We start from the raw sequence: 8,447 nt of genomic DNA, 5'->3' as shown, positions 1-8,447 counted from the left end.
TGTCTGACTCTTTGAAACCCCATGGACTATACCCCACCAGACTCCTCTGTCCATGGAATTCTCCAAGCAAGAATACTGGAGTGGGTAGCTATTTCCCTCTAGAGGGGATCCTCCTGACCCAGAGATTGAACCCAGGTCTCCAACGTTGCAGGAGGATTCCTTACCATCTGAGCCACCAGGGAAGCCACCAGGGAAGGTATTTGAACACCAAATACAAAAAATCAACTCAAAATGGATATAGAGAATTATATATATACAATGGAATATTATTCAGCCACAAAAAAAAGGAAATCCTACCATTTATAACAACATGGATGGACCTTGAGGGCATTATGCTAAGTGAAATAAGTTAGAAAGGGAGAGACAAACACTGTTATGATCTTATCTCTGTGTGGATTCTAAAGACATCAAACTCATAGAAACAGTTTAGAGTGGTGGTTGCTGGGGTTCAGTGGTACGTAAATGGGGGTATGTTGGGCAAAGGGTACAAACTTCCAGTTATAACATGAATAAGTTCTAAGTTTCTAGGGTAGAACATAGTGACTACAGTTAACAATACTTTATTGTATACTTGAAAGTAACTGTGAGAGTAGAGCTTTAATGCTTTCATTATAATAACATCAAGAACAAAATGGTGATTATGTGTGGTAGAGGGTATGATAACTAACTTTATTGTGGTAAAACATTCTGCAATATATACATGGACCAAACCATTATACTATATACCTTAAACTTACATGAGGTTATATGTCAATTATATTTCAATAAAGCTGAGGAAAGTTCAGAACAAATTAAATACTTAAATGTAAGGCATGAAGCCATAAAACTAATAGAAGAAAACATACAGAATACACTTCTTGGCTTTGACCTGGGCAAAGATTTTTTTATATGACACCAAAAGTACAGGCAACAAAAGCAGTAACAGGAATAACTGGGACAGCATCAAACTAAAAAGCTTCTGCAAAGTAAAGGAAACAGTCAATGAAATGAAAAGGCAACCTATAGAATAACAGAAAATATTTGCAAACCACATGCCTGGTAAGGGTTAATATCTGAAATATATAATAAATTCACACAACTCAATAGCTACATAGATACCTATACAGATTCATACATACATACATGATTTTAAAATGGGCAAAAGATCTGTATAGACATTCCTCGAAAGACATATAAGTAGCAAACATATATATGAAATCCCATGAACCTCATGAAACCTTGAGAACCCCATGAACAGTATGAAAAGGCAAAAAGATATCACACTGAAAGATTAACTCCCCAGGTTGGTAGGTGCCCAATACACTACTGGAGAAGAGTGAAGAAATAACTCCACAGGGAATAAAGAGACAGAGCCAAAGTGAAAAAAATGCCCGATTGTGGATACGACTGGTGATGGAAGTAAACTCTGATGGTGTAAAGAACAATTTTGCATAGGAATCTGGAACATTAGGTCCATGAATCAGGGTAAATTAGAAGTGGTCTAACAGGAGATGGCAAGTGTGAACACCAACACTTAGGTGCAATCTCAAAAATGAAAGAATGATTTCTGTTCACTTCCAAGGCAAGCCATTGAATATCACAGCAATCCAAGTCTATGCCCCAACAAGTAATGCTGAAGAAGCTGAAGTTGAACAATTCTATGAAGACCTACAAGACCTTCTAGAACTAACACCTTTTCATCACAGGGGACTGGAATGCAAAAGTAGGAAATCAAGACATACCTGGAGTAACAGGCAAATTTGGACTTGAAGTACAAAATGAAGCAGGGCAAAGGCTAACAGAGTTATGCCAAGAGAACGCACTGGTCATAGCAAACACCCTGTTCCAACAACACAAAAGAAGACTCTGCACATGGATATCACCAGATGGTCAACACCAAAATCAGATTAATTATATTCTTTGCAGCCAAAGATGGAGAAGCTCTATACAGTCAGCAAAAACAAGACTGGGAGCTGACTGTGGCTCAGATCATGAACTCCTTATTGCAAAATTCAGACTTAAATTGAAGAGAGTAGGGAAAACCACTAGACCATTCAGGTATGACCTAAATAAAATCCCTAACGATTTTACAGTGGAAGTGACAAAAAAAATTCATACCAGTTAGGCAGTATCACTATGAACAAAACTAGTGAAGGTGACGGAATTCCAGTTGAGCTATTTCAAATCCTAAAAGATGATGCTGTGAAAGTGCTACACTCGATATGCCAGCAAATTTGGAAAACTCAGCAAGGGCCAAATGACTGGAAAAGGTCAGTTTTCCAATCCCAAAGGACAATGCCAAAGAATGTTCGAACTATCACAAAACTAAACTCATCTCACACTCTAGCAAAGAAATGCTCAAAATTCTCCAAGCCAGGTTTCAACAGTACATGAACCATGAACTTCCAGATGTTCAAAGTGGATTAAGAAAAGGCAGAGGAACCAGAGATCAAATTGCCAACATCCACTGGATCATCGAAAAAGAAAAAAGTTCCAGAAAAACATCTGCTTTTGCTTTATTGACTATGCCAAAGCCTTTGACTGTGTGGATCACAATAAATTGTGGAAAATCCCTCAAGAGATGGGAGACCACCTGACCTGCCTCCTGAGAAATCGGTATGCAGGTCAAGAAGCAACAGTTAGAACTGGACATGGAACAACAGACTGGTTCCAAATTGGGAAAGGAGTACATCAAGGCTGCATATTGTCACCCTGCTTATTTAACTTATATGCAGAGTACATTGTGTGAAACCCTGGGCTTGGTGAATCACAAGCTGGAATCAAGATTGCTGGGAGAAATATCAATAACCTCAGATATACAGATGATACCACCCTTATGGCAGAAAGCAAAGAAGAACTAAAGACCTTCTTGATGAAAGTGAAAGGGGAGAATGAAAAAGCTGGCTTAAAACTCAGCATTTAAAAAACAAAGATCATGGCATCTGGTCCCATAACTTCATGGCAAATAAGTGGAGGAATAATGGAAACAGTGAGACTTTTTTTTTTTTCTGGACTCCAAAATCACTGCAGATGGTGACTACAGCCATGAAATTAAAAGATGCTTGCTGCTTGGAAGAAAAGTTATGACCAACCTAGACAGCAGATTAAAAAGCAGAGACATTACTTTGCCAGCAAAGGTCCATCTAGTCAAAGCTATGGCTTTTTCAGTGGTCGTGTCTGGATGTGAGAATTGGACTATAAAGAAAGATGAGGACCAAAGAATTGATGCTTTTGAACTGTGGTGTTGGAGAAGACTCTTGAGAGTCCCTTGGACTGCAAGGAGATCCAACCAGTCTATCCTAAAGGAAATCAGTCCTGAATATTCATTGGAAGGACTGATGTTGAAGCTGAAACTCCAATACTTTGGCCACCTGATGCGAAGAACTGACTCATTGGAAAAGATGTTGGGCAAGATTGAAGGTGGGAGGAGAAGGGGATGACAGAGGATGAGATGGTTGGATGCATCACCAATTCAACGGACATGCGTTTGAGCAAGCTCAGGGAGTTGGTGATGGACAGAGAAGCCTGGTGAGCTGCGGTCCATGGGATCACAAAGAGTCTGACATGACTGAGTGACTGAACTGATCTGATGCACACAGAAAAGAAAGAGGTTTAAAAAAACAGACAGAGAGAGGCAAAGACAGAGTTAGAGAGACTGAGAAACAGCAAGAGAGGAGGAATGAGTAGAAGTCACCGACTTCATAAATCAGTCCACATGTTAGAACCCAATCTCATTGTCCATCCACTAAAAACAGTGGGGATTATACAAGGATGTGTAACCAGGACCCAGGAACCCTGTGAGCTACAATGGGGGCAGCCCACCACATAGGCCAAGATGAAACACTCAGATCCGAATCTAAACACAATAAGGGGACCTGGAAGGCTGTAGGCCAGAGAGGACAATGTCTGAATTTCATTTAATTTAAACTCTCCCACAGGAGGACTGGGAAACAGGCAGGAAGGGGAGTGAGTGACTTTCCCTAGGCTTGTTGCAGTTGTGTTCTGTGCTACAGTAGCCCTTTATGTAATCCCTCCTTTGCTAAGTCTGTCCACGAGCCATGTGTGATACCAGCCTATGGGCTTTACAGGCAATGTAGGTGTTTATAAGTCTATACACCTGATGGTCTCCCTAGGAAGTAGACACCAGAATGACCTCATTGCGCAGATGGGTAGCTTGGGGACCCTGGGAGGCATGTTGCTTCTCAAGGGACACATCACTGATGAGAAGAAGCTGGGTCTGAACCCAGCTATGTCTTTAGAGTTGGGGTCCTTATTGCACCCAGGCCTCCCTGAAACCATGAAGTGGGTTGTATTGGTATCACTGTGCACGGAAAATGCATGGGGTTGGGGGTGAATAGTCATCAGTGCAGAGGTAGGAGTTTTATGTAAGTGGTAAGCCCAGAGAAGGGGATCCCAGGAAGTGACCTCAATTCCCTGGCAATGAAACCAACGAACTCAAGAGAATTCAGTAAGTGAACAGAAAAAAAGAAAAAGAAAGAAAGTGAAGTTGCTCAGTCGTGTCAGACTTTTTGCAACACCGTGGACTGTAGTCTACCAGGCTCTTCTGTCCATGGGATTCTCCAGGCAAGAATACTGGAGTGGGTTGCCATTTCCTTCTCCAGGGGATTTTCCCAACCCAGGGATTGAACCCGGGTCTCCCACATTGCAGGCAGACGCTTTACCCTTTGAGCCACCACGGAAGCTAGGGCTTATCAAATGTAAAGTTTGCTGCAATTCAAATAACCCTCTGCTCAATTTCATATCACTAAAATCATACGAACACTTAAAATTTGTATTTTATTTTCAGTAGTCAATATGCCCATGTGTAGAATTTTCTCTTGTGTTGTTGGAAGAGGGTGTTTGCTATGACCAGTGCATTTTCTTGGCAAAACTCTATTAGTCTTTGCCCTGCTTCATTCTGCATTCCAAGGCCAAATTTGCCTGTTACTCCAGGTGTTTCTTGACTTCCTACTTTTGCACTCCAGTCCCCTATAATGAAAAGAATGTCTTTTTTAGGTGTTAGTTCTAAAAGGTCTTGTAGATCTTCATAGAACCATTCAACTTCAGCTTCTTCAGCATTACTGGTTGGGGCATAAACTTGGATTACCGTGATATTGAATGGTTTGCCTTGGAGATGACCAGAGATCATTCTGTCATTTATGAGACTGCATCCAAATACTGCATTTCGGACTCTTTTGTTGACCATGATGGCTACTCCATTTCTTCTGAGGGATTCCTGCCCACAGCAGTAGATATAATGGTCATCTGAGTTAAATTCACCCATTCCAGTCCATTTTAGTTCGCTGATTCCTAGAATGTCGACATTCACTCTTGCCATCTCTTGTTTGACCACTTCCAATTTGCCTTGATTCATGGACCTGACATTCCAGGTTCCTATGCAATATTGCTCTTTACAGCATCGGACCTTGCTTCTATCACCAGTCACATCCACAGCTGGGTATTGTTTTTGCTTTGGCTCCATCCTTTCATTCTTTCTAGAGTTATTTCTCCACTGATCTCCAGTGGCATACTGGGCACCTACTGACCTGGGGAGTTCCTCTTTCAGTATCCTATCATTTTGCCTTTTCATACTGTTCATGGGGTTCTCAAGGCAAGAATACTGAAGTGGTTTGCCATTCCCTTCTCCAGTGGACCACATTCTGTTAGACCTCTCCACCATGACCCGCCTGCCCTGGGTTGCCCCTCGGGCATGGCTTGGTTTCATTGAGTTAGACAAGGCTGTGGTCCTAGTGTGATTGGATTGACTAGTTTTCTGTGAGTATTGTTTCGGTGTGTCTGCCCTCTGAGGCCCTCTTGCAACACCTATCATCTTACTTGGGTTTCTCTTACCTTGGGCGTGGAGCATCTCTTCACGGCTGCTCCAGCAAAGCACAGCCACTGCTCCTTACCTTGGATGAGGGGTATCTCCTCCCGCCGCCCTTCCTGACCTTCAACGTGGGATGGCTCCTCTAGGCCCTCCTGTGCCCATGCAGCCACCACTCCTTGGACTAAGTCCATATGCTGCCATTACTGTGCCCTAAAGCTGTAACAAGAGAAGCTACCACAATGAGAAGCTACTGTGTAGAGAGAAACTAGAAAGTAGCCCACACTCACTACAACTAGAGAAAAACCTGAGCAACAGTGAAGACCCAGTAGAGCCAAAAATCAATCCAGCAATAAATTTTTTTTTTAAAAAAGAACGCTTTTCCAGGGATTGGTTACCCAGGTCAAAGACACCTTGCAGAGAATGATGGAGAAGCTCTATACAGTCAACAAACACAAGACCAGGAGCTGACTGTGGCTCAGATCATGAACTCCTTATTGCCAAATTCAGACTTAATTTGAAGAAAGTAGAGAAAACCGCTAGACCATTCAGGTATAACCTAAATCAAATCCCTTATGATTATACAGTGGAAGTGAGAAGTAGAGTTAAGGGCCTAGATCTGATAGAGTACCTGATGAACTATGGAATGAGGTTCTTGACATTGTACAGGAGACAGGGATCAAGACCATCCCCATGGAAAAGAAAGGTAAAAAAACAAAATGGCTGTCTGGGGAGGCCTTACAAATAGCTGTGAAAAGAAGAGAAGCGAAAAGCAAAGGAGAAAAGGAAAGATATAAGCATCTGAATGCAGAGTTCCAGAGAATAGGAAGAAGAGATAAGAAAGCCATCTTCAGCGATCAATGCAAAAAAATAGAGGAAAAGAACAGAATGGGAAAGACTAGAGATCTCTTCAAGAAAATTAGAGATACCAAGGGAACATTTCATGCAAAGATGGGCTCGATAAAGGACAAAAATGGTATGGACCTAACAGGAGCAGAAGATATTAAGAAGAGGTGGCAAGAATACCCAGAAGAACTGTAAAAAAAGATCTTCATGACCCAATAATTATGATGTGTGACCACTAATCTAGAGCCAGACATCCTGGAATGTGAAGTCCAGTGGGCCTTAGAAAGCATCATTACGAGCAAAGTTAGTGGAGGTGATGGAATTCCAGTTGAGCTCTTTCAAATCCTGAAAGATGATGCTGTGAAAGTGCTGCACTCAATATGTCAGCAAATTTGGAACACTCAGCAGCGGCCACAGGAATGGAAAAGGTCAGTTTTCATTCCAATTCCAAAGAAAGGCAATGCCAAAGAATGCTCAAACTACCTCTCAATTGCACTCATCTCACACGCTAGTAAAGTAATGCTCAAAATTCTCCAAGCCAGGCTTCAGCAATACATGAACCGTGAACTTCCAGATGTTCAAGCTGATTTTAGAAAAGGCAGAGGAACCAGAGATCAAATTGCCAACATCTGCTGGATCATGGAAAAAGCAAGAGAGTTCCAGAAAAACATCTATTTCTGCTTTATTGACTATGCCAAAGCCTTTGACTGTGTGGATCACAATAAACTGTGGAAAATTCTGAAAGAGATGGGAATATCAGACCACCTGACCTGCCTCTTGAGAAATCTGTATGCAGGCCAGGAAGTAACAGTTAGAACTGGACATGGAACAACAGACTGGTTCCAAATAGGAAAAGGAGTATGTCAAGGCTGTATATTGTCACCCTGCTTATTTAACTTCTATGCAGAGTACATCATGAGATACGCTGGACTGGAAGAAACACAAGCTGGAATCAAGATTGCCAGGAGAAATATCAATAACCTCAGATACGCAGATGACACCACCCTTATGGCAGAAAGTGAAGAGGAACTAAAGAGCCTCTTGATGAAAGTGAAAGAGGAGAGTGAAAAAGTTGGCTTAAAGTTCAACATTCAGAAAATGAAGATCATGGCATCCGGTCCCATCACTTCATGGGAAATAGATGGGGAAACAGTGGAAACAGTGTCAGACTTTATTTTTTGGGGCTCCAAAATCACTGCAGATGACTGCAGCCATGAAATTAAAAGACGCTTACTCCTTGGAAGAAAAGTTATGACCAACCTAGATAGCATATTCAAAAGCAGAGACATTACTTTGCCAACTAACGTCCACCTAGTCAAGGCTATGGTTTTTCCAATAGTCATGTTTGGATGTGGGAGTTGGACTGTGAAGAAGGCCGAGCGCCGAAGAATTGATGCTTTTGAACTGTGGTGCTGGAGAAGACTCTTGAGAGTCCCTTGGACTGCAAGGAGATCCAACCAGTCCGTTCTGAAGATCAATCCTGGGTGTTCTTTGGAAGGAATGATTCTAAAGCTGAAACTCCAGTACTTTGGCCACCTCATGCGAAGAGTTGACTCATTGGAAAAGAATTTGATGCTCGGAGGGATTGGGGGCAGGAGGAGAAGGGGACGATAGAGGATGAGATGGCTGGATTGCATCACTGACTCGATGAATGTGAATCTGAGTGAACTCCGGGAGTTGGTGATGGACAGGGAGGCCTGGCGTGCTGCGATTCATGGGGTCGCAGAGTCGGACACAACTGAGCGACTGAACTGACTGACTGAACTGAGTCAATATGCCCAGAGCAACTAGCTGGGTG

The sequence above is a fragment of the Ovis aries genome, chromosome 3 (genome assembly GCF_016772045.2).
Source record: "Ovis aries strain OAR_USU_Benz2616 breed Rambouillet chromosome 3, ARS-UI_Ramb_v3.0, whole genome shotgun sequence".
Taxonomy (NCBI): Eukaryota; Metazoa; Chordata; class Mammalia; order Artiodactyla; family Bovidae; genus Ovis; species Ovis aries.
Note: the sequence above shows the minus strand (reverse complement) of the source record.